We start from the raw sequence: 14,679 nt of genomic DNA, 5'->3' as shown, positions 1-14,679 counted from the left end.
GCATGATTGCTGTTGTCTTGATGATACACTTTTTAACAACTGCAATTATGAAAACTCTAGTTTTCCTTCTTCCTTAAGCAAATGAGTTAGGGGAAAATAAAGTATAATTTCTGGAATTTGTAAGGCTTACAAAGAGAAATGCAGAAAATGTTTTTAGTAACACCTGCATAGGTGAAAGACACAAGTGCACCAAACATTATACACGGAAACCACAATCTTACATTATGTTCACAGATCATCTGTGAGTGCATTCTGCAGAGACCGTGCTCAGAGCTGGCATTTGCTCTTTTCCTCAGCTGCAGAATTGAAGCTAGTTGTTTCCAAGATACACTTTCTCACACACATACACATCCTTGTTCCTATCACAAAATGTGCCAATCATGAGAATCTGCTTTGCTTGCTGTGGTACATACTAGAAAAGAAAGAACTAATTATCTCTTGCTGTAATGTCCCCAAAATTACATGGGGTGTATACGTCATCAACAGGACCCCAGTACTGCAGTTGAAAAGCTAGTCAAAAGTAAATCTGGTGATGCGCGGGGGCGTTTGCATCCTATGCGTGGCCTACTTGGTGGCAGTTTCCTCCTCCATTGCTGCCTCCTCGCGTCAGGCAGATCAAAATCAAAACGGGCGTAGTGAAACATTTGGCAAAGAAAAGGGTTATGTATGAAAAGGAAGCAAAACAGCAGGAAGAAAAGATTGAAAAAATAAAAACTGAAGATCCTGATGACTATTCAATAAAGATGGAAATCTTGCAGGAATCTTGAATGATGATTCCAGATTGCCAACGCATATTAGAAGCTGCACAGGATGATCTTGTTCAGCTATTAGAAAATGAAAAGGAATTGGAAGACACTGACAAATATAAAGATGCATTCTGAGTACTGGAGTCAATAAAGTTAGATGCCCAGATTGTGTTTACTTTATGTTTGCCTCAGCATTGGTTCCATTTGCCACTCTTTATTAATATTTGGCCATTGCTATATTTGTGTAGTCTTTATGTATGGTGATGTGCTAAAACTGTTTTTTATTCAATTTAAACTAATTTAGCCTAATCTTTATTTGAAAATTTTGGAAACACTTTCTTGAAAGCTGTATAATCAGAATACAGACTGCAAATAAAAAAGAAATAAAAGAATGAAAAAAAGTAAATCTGGCAAGTCTGAGCTTTGAGGCTACCTATTTTAGACACTACATGCTTTTGTCCCTGCTGCAAGGCATAAACATCAAAAAAAGATAAATCTTTTTTCTGATGGTTCTTCAATTTCCAGAAGAAACTGAAATGAAAGAATGTCAACCACTCATTCAACTTTCATGTTGACAGTGAATAAGTGTAAATGCTGCAGATCTGCAGAAGAAAAGCTGCATTCCATCACTGCTTTTGTATCAGCATTTGCATATGATGCACTATAATTTTACTGTGGTCTGGATTTGTATACAACATTTTATAATCATTAAATTTATGTTTTATGATTATATACAACACAAAGATATTTGCAGAGGCAAAAAATGATAGCATTAGAAAGTTATTTTCCATTTCTGCAACCCATCCAGAGATTATCCTTATCTTGAAAAGAAATAGCCTTAAACCCCCTGCAAACCTATTTTATATCTAGAGTGATAGGACTTTTTTTTACTATCCAAGATTACCTATAATGACAGCAACCTCTTTTGGCTTGTAATATCAGCCCCTTAGAACCAGACTAGAAAATATTTAAATAATTAATTTTAAAATTGAAAATTAACAGGGGGGGCCTTGTTGGATTGCTCATAAATTAGATTTACCACCTCTTCACATGGGGCATTGTTGCCCCCATTTTGCCACATTGCTTCATGGCAAGGACGGGGTCTGCCATGCGCCATCACATGACACACAACAGGCCCCACCCACTTTCCTCCCAGAGTCGGGGTAAGTGCCAAAACGTGCTTCCTTCCCAACCACAGGGAGGGAAGTGTATTTTGGATAGTCCCAGTGGACCTGCAATTTTCTTCTCATTTGCCGCCCTTTCTTCCATCTGATGGGAGGAAGGAAAAGGTGCCAAAGCACCCTCTCCTGACCCCTCCATGTGATGAGGGGAGGAAGGAGGGTGCACATTGCACCACAGGCCATCCTGCATGCCTTCCCTTTCACTGGCGATTGCCAGCACAACAGCAAGGCCCGAAAGGGCAACGTGAAGAGGTCTTAAGTTAAAGATCAGTATGGTTGTTAAGAAAGTATTTCCAGTGAAAAAGAACTTCCATTAAAGTCTTGATTTGGAGAACAATTGAGTGCTTTCCTTCTTCTACTCCAGCAGCAGCAGCTACAGAAACAACAGTAGCAATATATCCTTCCGTAGGAAGGTTAAAACTTGGTTGTGGGGGCCAGGCTTTCGAATAAGAATCAGCAGCACCAATTATTATTATGTATGCCAGAACTCAATTGACAGACCCAGTCTTTTGAAATTGAACATGTCCATTTGTATTTTAGAATTTTTTTATGAATGTTGATGTAAGTTAATAATTTTTAATCTGATTTATAGTGTATTGTATAATTTTTATATGTGTGTTTATTGTAAGCTGCCCTGAGTCCCTTCTCGGGTGAGGTCGGGATATAAATGTTGTAATGAAATAAATAAATACATTATTACTAACCTACATCACATTTGGGATCTAAAAAGCTGCTACCAAATTTCCTAAGTTTAATTTTCTTGCTTGAACAATATCATTCTTTTCAATTTCCATCAGGTATGTCTTCCATGAAAATAAAATACATACAGTGTGTGGCAGCCTAGCTTGAAAGCACTAGGTCATGCCCTTGCTCTGTATTTATCTCCTCACATTTGTTGAAGCCATTAATAAAGAGGGTACTGACATGTTTCCTGCTGAGTAGGCAGCTGGAGGCAGATCTTGATGTTTCAAATGGAGCAAAAGATTTAACACAACACTTGAACGTTTGTATGTATTTTGGGCATTGCTATGAATATACAGTGCGTCAAAGGCTACAAAAATAACGTTTGCTCTCAGGAACAATAGTCCTACCAATCCTGGTAATTAAATTAAGGGGACTTACACTGTGTTGAAGGTGGAATTTGTTATTTTGCAAATCAAGATCAAGCAATGACCTTCCTTCACATTCTAATATGTTTCACTTTTCAAGTCGCAACCTTAAGTGCACCATCTCAGTCTACAAAGGCTAGACTGGAGCCTCATGCTGGCATTCAGTCTCACATGAGGGCTAAAATTGAGGGAGGGATGTAGCACAAATGCAAATCGTGCACACAGACTTTTTGTTCTTCAATCCTTGTTAGAGACACATAAATTTGTCTGTTATAATTTTGCCCATATTTGCTTACACACAAATTGGCAAAAACTTCACATCCTCACCAACCTCTTCCAGACTACGCAAATTAAAAAGAAGTCTTGCTGCGGACTCCCTTTATTTTTCCTCAGTATTTCCATTCTTGTTGCCTCTGTATTTGCTCTTTTTTGCTATTTTGGGAGGCATAGCAATTTAGCGAACGATTACTAGAAGGTGTGTGTGCTTGCTTGTGTGTGCCTTTAAAAATGGAGGAATGGTTTACATGCCTCTCTTTTTGTTTTTAGTTAAGTGTTATTTTATGTTTATTTAATTTAGAATTACTACATCAATATATTGATGTAATAGTAAAATTGCATTCCAGTATAAAAGTACATCTTTATCATGTCACTGATGGTATAACTCTATCATTTTTTTTTAAGTACACACTTCAACCTATCACAGAATACACATTATTGGAGGAATGGTGGAGACATGACCAGATAGGCACATGTACTTTGGGACTTTTTTATCATATGTATTTTAGTTTTTTTTTAAAAGAAACAACTCATATATAAAGGTAGAAATAAAGAATTACAGCTGCTGCTGAGAGCCAGTAACTTCTATCGGATACCATTAAAACAAAATGGTATCTTCATGTGTGTAGGTATATCATATATTGGCAGGTTCTTATTAATAAAAGTGAAATTCTCTCAACTATGTGAACTGTTTAAAAAACAATAGACAAGGATATTCACAGTATGGGGGAAATTATATTATACATTCTCACCATGCAGCTGTAAATGAGAAAGGTGGAATAGGGGACATAATTCTGCTAACTGCCACTCTGAGCCAGAGTGAAGAAGAGGGCCAGGAATCCATCATTCCACCATGTTTCCTGTGTCAATATAACAATATAATAATATATAATACTCATATTATGCTATACGAATAATATAATATATTGTATATACATATAATATTGTTAATATAATGCAATACAATATAATAATACACTATTATTATTGTATATTTATATTACATGTAAATTACTAATAATATTGCAATATAGTGTTATAGTCCAATATAGTAATATATAATGCTTATATTAGCATATTGTGCTATGCTAATCATATAATATATTGCATGTAAATATAACTTTTAGCCACCCTGAGTCCCCTTTGGGGTGAGAAGGGCAGGATATAAATGTCGCTAATAATAAATAAATAAATAAATAATTCAGCACTACAAATATGACTCAACATACAAGATCCCAAAGCTATACAACTGAGCAACCAACACATTTTGCTGAATAGTTGAATCTATAAATAGCACTTTCCCCTACATTCATCATCATATGTTCTCATGGCACATAATTTGATGGTGATGATGATGATGATTATGATGATGATTGACCCCATCTCATTCTTTCCATTGAATTTATGAAGAAATGTGAGAATTTTGCATGACTATTATACAGAATGGATTTTTGAAAATCTGCTCATTCCTAGTTGTGGACTTTGCATTCTTTTAAACATCTCAAAGCTTTTTCTTTTTAAAATAAGAATGTGATATTGTAATTTGAATTGCCAAGAAATCAGTACAGAGTTGCATGAAGTCGCAGAGTTTTGCCATCCTTACAAATGTTTATTTTTATTACATGGCTGTCTTTGATTACCTTTAGTTTACTTCTGTATAGTTAATTTTAATAACCTGAAGTATATAAGAGGTAAATCATATACATGTATTTGATGTTTTTATGCTGCTGGTTATGAGATGTGAATCATGCTGTTGGAATATAAAATGCTTTGGTTGTGGTGATGAATTACTAAATTTAGTTAATGTAATACATTTATGGCATTTCTGAAGGCCACATGCCCATAGAATGAAACTGACATTTGTTTATTTTTGAAAAGGAAACCTGAGGAGTGGAACCCAAAATTTGTTCTCTGGAAGATAACAAATAAGAGTCTACAGTCACCAATTTGGAGTTGAACTAAAAAACCTCTAGTGAGAGCACCTGAAACATGGCAGTCTGAAATATGGCTTTGAGCAATGATAAGAAGCAATCTGGTGCAAAGATCTAGGAGGAAAAAACACATATGTTTCTTGGGTTTAGCAAGAAACTGCTAGTGCAGCTATTCTTACTGATAAATGTCAGCAGGGCTGGCATGGAATTATATAGCTCCTTTCAAGAGAGCTACAATAGTGGTGACCTACAAACCTATGGCCTTGTGAGAAGAAAACATTACATATTACTTTAGTGGAAAGACTCAACTTTTCCCAGGCTGGGCAACAACCTTGGTAACCCAACTGCTCTTCTGATCAAGTGGTGCAAGCACAGCAGAGACAGAAGTTATATTTCTAAAAATACCGCACTTAGTAGCTACAAGTGGGGACAAATGACCCCATTCCAATGATTTTTATCATTTGGATGCTGTTGAAACATTAAAAAAAGAACTGCCCGCCAGAAAGACAAGCTTTCTATAAAAGAAAACTGCAGTGGTTCAACTTACAAATTTGTGCATACATAAAAGGGAGATGATACCAAACTTTGAAACTATGTTGAACATTTTATCAGCAGGTATTACATTCTCATTAAGATTAGTTTACTAGAATACAGCTTCATAGATTTGCAACAGAAGTTAGCTATCCGTTGTGCTGAGTAGCTGGAAGTCTGTTGTCACAAATTCAGTTCACCTGCCATTCTTGTAGCAGGTTCATAACTTTAAAACGTATGTAGACTTAAAAATAAATAAATGTGTATATCCAGAAGTGGCACATTAAATGACAAACAATACTGATATAGAAATAAATCACCATGTCATGCCAAAGCAGACTACATCATTTGTAATATGAAAGTAGAGGGAAATTGGGACCATTCCAATGAAGGAGAGAATAAGGTTTATTGGACTTTTCTTTCAGTCCATTAAGTCAAATGTGCTTTACTTGTTCACATTACTGCACAATTTATAAAAGATGTATGCAAGGCACATTAATGTGAGATCACTTCTTTACTTTGGCAAGGAACATGAGAAAGAGGCGAATGAGTGAATTACATCCAAAACAATTTGGAGCTCTGCTCTCACCTTAAGCAATACATCACAATTGTATGTCAAGGAACACTTAAGTACAAGTCACTTTCCCAAGGCTTCCTTTAATAAGTAATGTCACTTTGACTGGGGGTGGGAGCCAAGTAAAGTATAGCACCTTGTTCTTATTCTTAAGATGTGGGACTCAATAAACATTCAAAAGTTCTGTTAAAGCTGAACTATTAAAGCTGAATGTAAATGTTTGACCTCTGATGAGCAAGAAGTTTTTTTCTGGAAATTCTTGACAATTAAGAGCTGAAAGCAATGGGGACGTTCTAGGGTTCATTTACTTGACTCAACTAGACTTGAGTCAAGGGGTGGGGGAATAGACATGGTATGAGAGACTTAATTTTTTTGTTGAATTGCAGTTAGAGAAGGGTATTTTGGATTGAGACCAATGCTGTTGAGAGAGAAACATTAAAAAGAAGAATGAGCCTCTTTTCCCTTCACCTGGAGGGATGAAGTTTGCCCATGCCTCCGCTAACTGTTTATCTGGTTTTGGATTTTTAAAAAAGTTTTTAATGAAGGTACTTTTTTCATCAAAGTAATAATCCTTTCCAGTCAATATTTTAAAAAAGAGAATACAGAGTACATCACGATGAGTTAATTCACTAAGGATACTACAAGTAAAATCCTGCCCTGAACATGGTGTCAAACACAATACAGCAAAAAGAAAGTCAACAGCACTCTTCACTATAGATATGTAACCTTGGGGGTAACAGAAATGGATTATGGCCTGAAGGGGGAAAATATATTACACACCATGTTGCTGACTCTTCCAGACATTGCTGAAAATAATGTTAAGAAGTGAAGGTGAAAAGAGGAGGTGAACAATAGAATTTTAAGGAGAATTGATATACTACCTATGTTGTGAGCTTCCCTGCTAGTATAAAAAAAGAAAGTGAATTCCAGAGTGACAATAACCTGTGTTTGTGTATTGTGTATGCAACCCTGTAAATTCTTTTGGGTTTTCTTACTCTGAAGTGGTTTTGCCAGTTCTTTCCTCTGAAACATAGTCTATAGCACTGGGGATTCATTGACCTCATTCCACCCAAATACCCAGTTTAACCTCCAAGATAAAACAGGATCTTGTACATTTATTTAGTCCTCTGCAATGACCAGTGCAAAGAACAGAAAATCTAGATTCATTTTTTGAAAATTCACATTTGAAAGATTGTGGTGTCAAACCACATCAATTCTACAGTTCAAATGCACCCCAAGATTACATGTTTAACACTAAAAATGGGTGAAATTTTTCTTTAATGGATTTAATAATTTGATTTCTTATCTCCCAAAATAACCTGCACAATCAAGTTCTGTATGATTTTGATTTGTAAAGATTAGAAAAGGTTTGGTAATATGTGCAGCAAACACACTTTAATTGCACAAATATGTGGGGCTGGAGAAAGCGTGGGAAAGGGACAGAATAAGCTTGGCAGGGGGTGAGGGGAATGAGAAATTCAAGCAGATGGGCTTGAAAGAGCAATCTATCCCTACTTTGAGCAAGTTCATAGGACTTTCTTTTAAGATGGAAGAGTGGGCACAAGGAGATTTGGAATTTTTATGTATGTCTGCCTGAGGATAGAGATGTTAGCAGGCAGGCCCTCCTCTGTTTTCCATCAACAGGACAATATGATGAAAGAGGGCATGGGTCACATTTGTGATTATAGTGTTCCACTAGTAGAACAGCTTTTCCTTGAATACCTGACTGGTTCCAATGTTGGTTTCCTTTAAGCTTTCAGTCAATATTTGGCTTTTTATTATAGTTCTAGGAGCTCTACCTTTACTTTGAAGTGTATTTGTGCATTCTAGTAATGCATTCTCTGGGATCTCTTTGGAAGCCATTTGGGACCTCTACATTAGTAGCAGTGAATGATGAGTCACTATCCTCTGAGACAAATTGGTTTCTTATCTTTTACTACCAATTGGCCATAGGGCTAACATTTGGTACATTAGTTTTGGAGCTCTATATTGTTTTGGAGTTCTCAAGTGTTTCAGAAGTTGACATTGGGTAACGCTTGCAGGACAAGTGTGTGTACATAGAAATAGGAAGGAGAAGACATTGACAAGCACTCTAAAGCATCAATCAAACATCAACAGAACTTATTGGGCAGAAAGATATTGATCTCCAGGAAAGGCATACAAATACTCCTTCAAAACAGCAGTGTGAGTCACCTTGGCATCTCTCAATTTTATATGAATGTGTGATGTAAGAAGTGCCAGGTGCAGTGGCTCACCCACAAGTATGGATTTAAAAAATAATATAGCCTTCTATAGTTGGCTCAGAAATTCACCCCCCTTTTCACTGCAGATCCTACGGATGTGTATAGACAGTTTGTAGAAACTGTTTTCCCAGTTCTTTATTTTTGTCCTTTTTGCTTCTTTAACTAGCATGCAGCGGAATGAATTTGGGTCATGGAGATATCTTCACATATGAAAGTTTACATTTTGTGTGATGTATATCATGTAATAGTCAGGACACTTATTCCCAAAGCTGAGCTCTGAAACAATATATGATGTAAGGCCTGATAAAGGAGTCTCTGTAGATGAAAAGTAAATTTTCCTACACTAATGAATAACTACAGAATACATCCACATAAAATATAACATAGGGAATGAAATCCACCTGAGATTATGCTGTTTTTTAAGCACTGACAGGTACATAAATAAAGGCAGCAAAAGTCACCTTGTGGTGACTTATCTTCCATTAAAGGTTTGAAGAAATTGACCAAAATGACTATATTTCTATATGAATGTTGCTATTTATGCTTCTACAACTCTATGTAGGGAAGAGAAAATAGTTATAGTTGCTTATTTCCCAAAATGTAATTCCTGAGTGTGGCACACAATGTTAGGAATTTTAGAAAGCTCTTCTACACATCAGATGAATTTGTAGTAATACAATGTGTACCATGTAAAACTGGCACATTTTTTGGGACAATATTTAATTTTTTAAAAAATGATTGAGCAAAAAGAATGACCCAGGAGTAAATTCTTGTAGAAACCAAAAACATTGTAAAATATGCTCATCTTAATAACATGGTCCTCAAAGAGTTTATCTATTTAAAAGAACAAATTGTTTGATATTGGGCTACTGGCAAGTTGAAACACATGAAATGGAAAATAAAATGGAATTGAGTATGAAAAGGGATCTTGTATCACTTAAAAAGTCTAACTGGTAAAATAAGATGTTGTAGATGAAGTCTACTTCCTCATCTACAAAAGTTTATCTTACTGTTGTCAAAAAAATCAGGCCCATTCCAAAAAGAATGAATTAAACATGTCATTCCTATTAAATATATTTTTTTCTTAAATTAATATAACTTCTGCAGTCATGAAAGCTCTCTGTGTTGGTCTTTCGAAGGGGTTCATCTCAGCAACTGTCTGGAGCCTGGATATTCATGGAAGAATTAAATCAACCATCTACCAAGCCCCGAGGAAGTGTTCCTAGACAATAGGCTAATCCCAAACCCCCTCACCCACCCACTCTGAGTTTTCCCCTTTGACTACATTAATTGTTATGATTTATAGTTGAACACGAACAAGGGGAGACTCTTGCATATTTGTTATATTACATGGGACTGTGATGTGCTGATAGGCATATAGGCAGATATGATCCAGTGCACCCAGAAAAATCTTCAAAATGTATTATGTTGGTGCTTGTGGTTTGAGCTTGTGAACTGTTGGTGTTTATGAAACTGGTCCTATGTCTGCTGATAGGTGAACTTCCTCAGGTAGGCAAAACAAACAGGGAAAGTCACCATTTAAAGAAACAATGAGGGCCAGACTCCTGAGGGTATCCAGATATTAAGAAAGGTCAGACACAAACAAGCCCCTTGATGAAATCTGTATTGTTCTGTATGTGTTTTATTGAATTGCCTGTATTTGCATAGGTCTCTTCATTGTCTCAGAAGCTGACTCTTTTTGTGTACTCCTATAGTCTCATCTTGAAATGGGCAAATGACAGCTCTCCATACTTCCTGCAATGGGGAAAACTCTGTCTATTTTTGACATTAGTGGTGTCCACACACAGCCAATGAAAGTCTGAATGCTAACTTAACCAGTTCTGAGTCACTCAGGGGAGAGAGTGGGTCTTTTGAATGGCTGTTAAAGGGGATAAAATGTCTTGCACTGCATTGCAAGGGTATGTCCGATAGTTTTAAAGTGGAGACTATATCAGATATCCCTTCAGACCTGAAAGTTAATAAACCTCTGTTGCCTTCAAACATCTGGCTGAAAAGTGTGCTGGATGTCAGAGCCACACCATTTCATTATCGACTTGCCAAACTTGGTAAGATAAGCTTTTGTAGATGAAATCTACTTCCTCATCTACAAAAGCTTATCTTATCAACTTCATTCTCTCAGTTAGACTTTAAGGTACTACAAGATCCTTTTGCAAATTGATATCTCAGACTAACATGGCTATGTCATTGAAAAGGAACTGAATGACTCCAGCCAAATTATTTAATGCTTTCTTCCAATACTATTTGGGTTGTAATGAAAACAATGACACTATTTTCCAGCAAAGAAGTGAGGGTACACTTTTAGTATATGAGATCTAATTTCTGTTACATTTTGGATTTGGCTGATATTGGCAGGAACTGGGCAAAGAAGTAACAAGTGCTGTCAGAGTACAAGTAAGATGGATGTTGTTGATGTTTCATAGTGAGAAGCAATTAGAATGATGGCAAGATGTAATGTGTCATCTTACTTATGTACTCTTTACTGATGAAACTGGCATGACACTCACATTGTAGATGTATGTAGAATTTAACTTTTGTTCATGAATTCCAGGCAACCACACTCTTAATACTGAAACAATTGTACCCCTATTACTGTATATATTTGACTACTAGAAGACTTTACCTGAACCTAATGGTAAAAAGCATTTGCACAAGGATTGCTGGGAATAGGCAATGAACACATATTAAATCATGACAACAAAATAAAAAGGCAGGAAATCACAACACATCTTAAAATCAGGAGTGGATAAATTGAAACAAATTGATGCTAAAATGATCAAAAATATGGAGGTACGACACAAGCTGAAAATAATCAGAATACTTTCACCAAATGGATGCGAATTTTATACTGTAAATTTTAAACTAAGAATTTTAAATTTACATTTTATTAGTATTGGTGTTTCAATTTTTTTTCTTCTATGGTTTTAACATACCAGTATGTATGTTATGCTCCTTTGTTTTATCTATGTATTTTAACTATGTTGTGCCTCTTCTTGAACCATGGAGAGAAACAGGTAACAAATAATAATAATAATAATAATAATAATAATAATAATAATAATAATAATAATAATAATAACAACAACAACAATTTTCTCTCTTCTTTGAATGTGTTAATAAATGCATGAACAAGTGTTAGCCAATTTCCTTTTTTAAAACTCAGTCTTCTGATAAATTCACTCACCAAATCAAGTATAGTATTTCTAGAATCAGAAAAGAAACTGCTTTTGTCTTAATAACAAAGGCAGGAAGTAGGAATAAATGACTGATTCTCACAATGGTATGGATAAACAATGATCGTTGAAGATTTCTAGTGGAAGATTTGGGTTTCATGCTTTATAAAATAGAAGCTAGATAAAACTTTTATCTAATGACCATGTGTGTGAGGAAGAAAAATGGAATGTGTCTAAAGAAACAAGAACTTTCAACTGAGTTAAGATTTATAAGGGACATGTGCATGAAATAGAAATAGAAGGAAATCACCAAAGAGGAATTCAATTAAAAGCCCAGTAGTTGTAGGAAGAAAGTCAGAAAAGCTAAAACACAGAATGAGCTAACACTTGCTAGACACGTTAAAAACAATAAAGAGATTGTGTTCCTGGAGAAAAAAAGTCCCAGCAGACTAGAAAAGGGCAATGAGGATGTGGACAGGATCCTTGGAGAGGTTAGAGCTACCACATGTATTCTAGAGTGGGTGAAGGTGATGGTCATTGCTTCCTTGGAACAAGGCAAAATTCCAAATTGCCTTGAAGGAGGCAGTTGTGAGACTGATATTTAAAAACCCACCCCTGAACCCCTCTGTAATGGACTATTATTGGCCAATGTCCAACCTTCCCATTGCAAGCAAAGTTTTGGAGAATGTGGTAGTCTCCCAACTCCACGGATTTCAGGATGGAATGGATTATTTATATCAATTTCAACCTGGTTTCAGGTCTGGCTATGGAATAGAGATGGCTCTGGTCACCTTGGTGGATGACCTACTAAGAGAGCTAGACAGGGGAAGTGTATCCCTGTGTTGTAGCTCAGCATTTTAGAGGAAGAGGGGTTTGATGGGTTTCAAAGTGAGGACTCTGTCAGTGTTTGGAGACAATTACAGGAATGTTTTGGATGTTTTGGATTCCTGTACTCATTCCCAGGCAACCAGGGAAAGGGAAAGTTCCAGTTCTCTTGAGAAATGGCCTTCAGCCTATGGGGAGTTTTTCCAAGAAGCCAGAATTTGCTTTTATCAGCAACAGTTGAATACAAACTATTAGACATGTGAATCCATAGTAGTAATAGTAGTAGTAGTAAGCTTTAATTATACCCCACCCCTTCTTCCAGGAGGGACTCGGGCAGCTTACAACAACAAATGAATACAATGAATAATATACATAGAAAATAATCACATATCACATATCAATTAATAACAATATAAGCATACATAACACATTTAAAAACTATAAAGCCCTATAAAAACAATATATAATGCCATTTAAAACCATCTATTCCTATAATTTATTTATTTTGTATCAAAAGCATTACATAAATTAGTATAAGACTGATAAAAATAGAAGGAACACAAATGGCTAAATATCCTTTAACCAAAAACGGGTAACAGCAACCACATTGTCAGTAGCCTCAAACAATTTTTCTGTTGTAGCCAAGCCTGCATCTGAGCTGTCAGGTGAGCCTAAGGTTGGGCCTGTTTAGCCTGTGATTGTCCCTGCACCTGCCTTGTCAGAGGACTCTGGTTTTGGGCCTGAGATGCAGCCAGAGTTTGTCCCAGTGGATTCTGAGACCAGAGACAGAATGGTTGCAAGTAGGCAGTTTGACCTGCATTCCTCAAAACAGTCAAGGTCGGATCTCCTGGTGCCAGATGGACATTCTAGTTCAGATTCTGGGAGTGATAGGGCTAATGAGATTGACAGAAGGAAAGCGATAACTCAACAGTGAAAAGATAAGGAGTATGTCAGAAGGAGTAAACAATTGCTTTTGAAACGAAATAATGAGCAAACTTCTCATGAGAAGGGACCTTGAATTTCCCTTAAGAAGGCCTGCTTTCTCTGACAGAGTCAGAGGTGGTATCTTTGCTTATCCAAGAGAGGAAGATCTCTGCTTCGTGTTCCTGTGAAATCCTACAACTTTGTATCTTGAATCGAGTTCCAGCCTTGTTCTTGTTCCTGTGTATCCAGTTGAATGTTCCAGTAATTTTTCAGTTTGGATTTCTGTTCCAGTTAAGATCCTTGCCTTGTGTTCCAGCATTGTCTCTGTACCTTGGACTAAACTTGGAGTTTGTTCCTGTATTCCAGTTTTGCTTCCTGTGTTTCCAGCTTGATTTATGCCTTGGATTAATCCTTGAAATCTTGTTTGGACTATTCGTGATATCTTTCTTGGGACTTACTTTGATATCCAATTTGGACTATGGTTTTTGAGTAACTTTTATAGACACTTCAAGATTTTCAAGTACTTTTTTCATGTGGATTTAAACCCATTTTATAGACACTGAACTTTAATTTGCTATTGCTTGCATATACCGTATATACTCAAATATAAGCCAAGTTTTTCAGCCCTTTTTTAAGGCTGAAAAACGCCTCCTCGTCTTATACTCGGGTGAGGGTTCTGGTGGGAAGGTGTGGGGCTGAAAGAAGGGCTTCTTTCAGCCCTACGCCTTCTGTCCAGGACTCTCACCTCCCTGCTCAGCAACCTAGTTCTCCTTTCTTCCTTCCTCCCTCGCCCCGCACGTGCCTTTTCCTCCCTTTCCCTCCTCCTCCTGCTGCTGCTGCTGCTGCTACTGCTGCTACTGCTGTTGCTCAGGATCTGAGGTCTGGAAGCAGATCCCACCCTTGCCTGCTTTCTTTCCTTCCTTCCTACCTGGGAGATCTGCTCCATTGCTTCCCTGTCTGGTCAGGCTTTCCCAGTCCTTGCTGGGAGATCTGCTCTGTTGCTTCCCCTCTCTAGTCTAGCTTCCTCTAGCTCTTGCTCTCTCCCTCCCTCCCTCCCTCCCTCCTTGATTCCTGGCTTCAGTCCTGTTTGGGAGATCTGATCCCTTGCTTCCCTCTCTGGTCTGGCTTTCCTTCTCAATCTCTCCCTC

At 36.9% G+C, this 14,679-nt stretch overlaps 1 pseudogene; it reads left to right on the top strand.

Annotated features, from left to right (window-relative positions):
* Nucleotides 1-544: 544 nt before the first annotated feature.
* LOC100551603 (tubulin-specific chaperone A-like) lies at nucleotides 545-1,152 on the top strand (annotated as a pseudogene).
* Nucleotides 1,153-14,679: the final 13,527 nt, after the last annotated feature.

The sequence above is a fragment of the Anolis carolinensis genome, chromosome 4 (genome assembly GCF_035594765.1).
Source record: "Anolis carolinensis isolate JA03-04 chromosome 4, rAnoCar3.1.pri, whole genome shotgun sequence".
NCBI classification, from domain to species: domain Eukaryota; kingdom Metazoa; phylum Chordata; class Lepidosauria; order Squamata; family Dactyloidae; genus Anolis; species Anolis carolinensis.
Note: the sequence above shows the minus strand (reverse complement) of the source record. Positions and strands in the feature narration are given on the sequence as shown.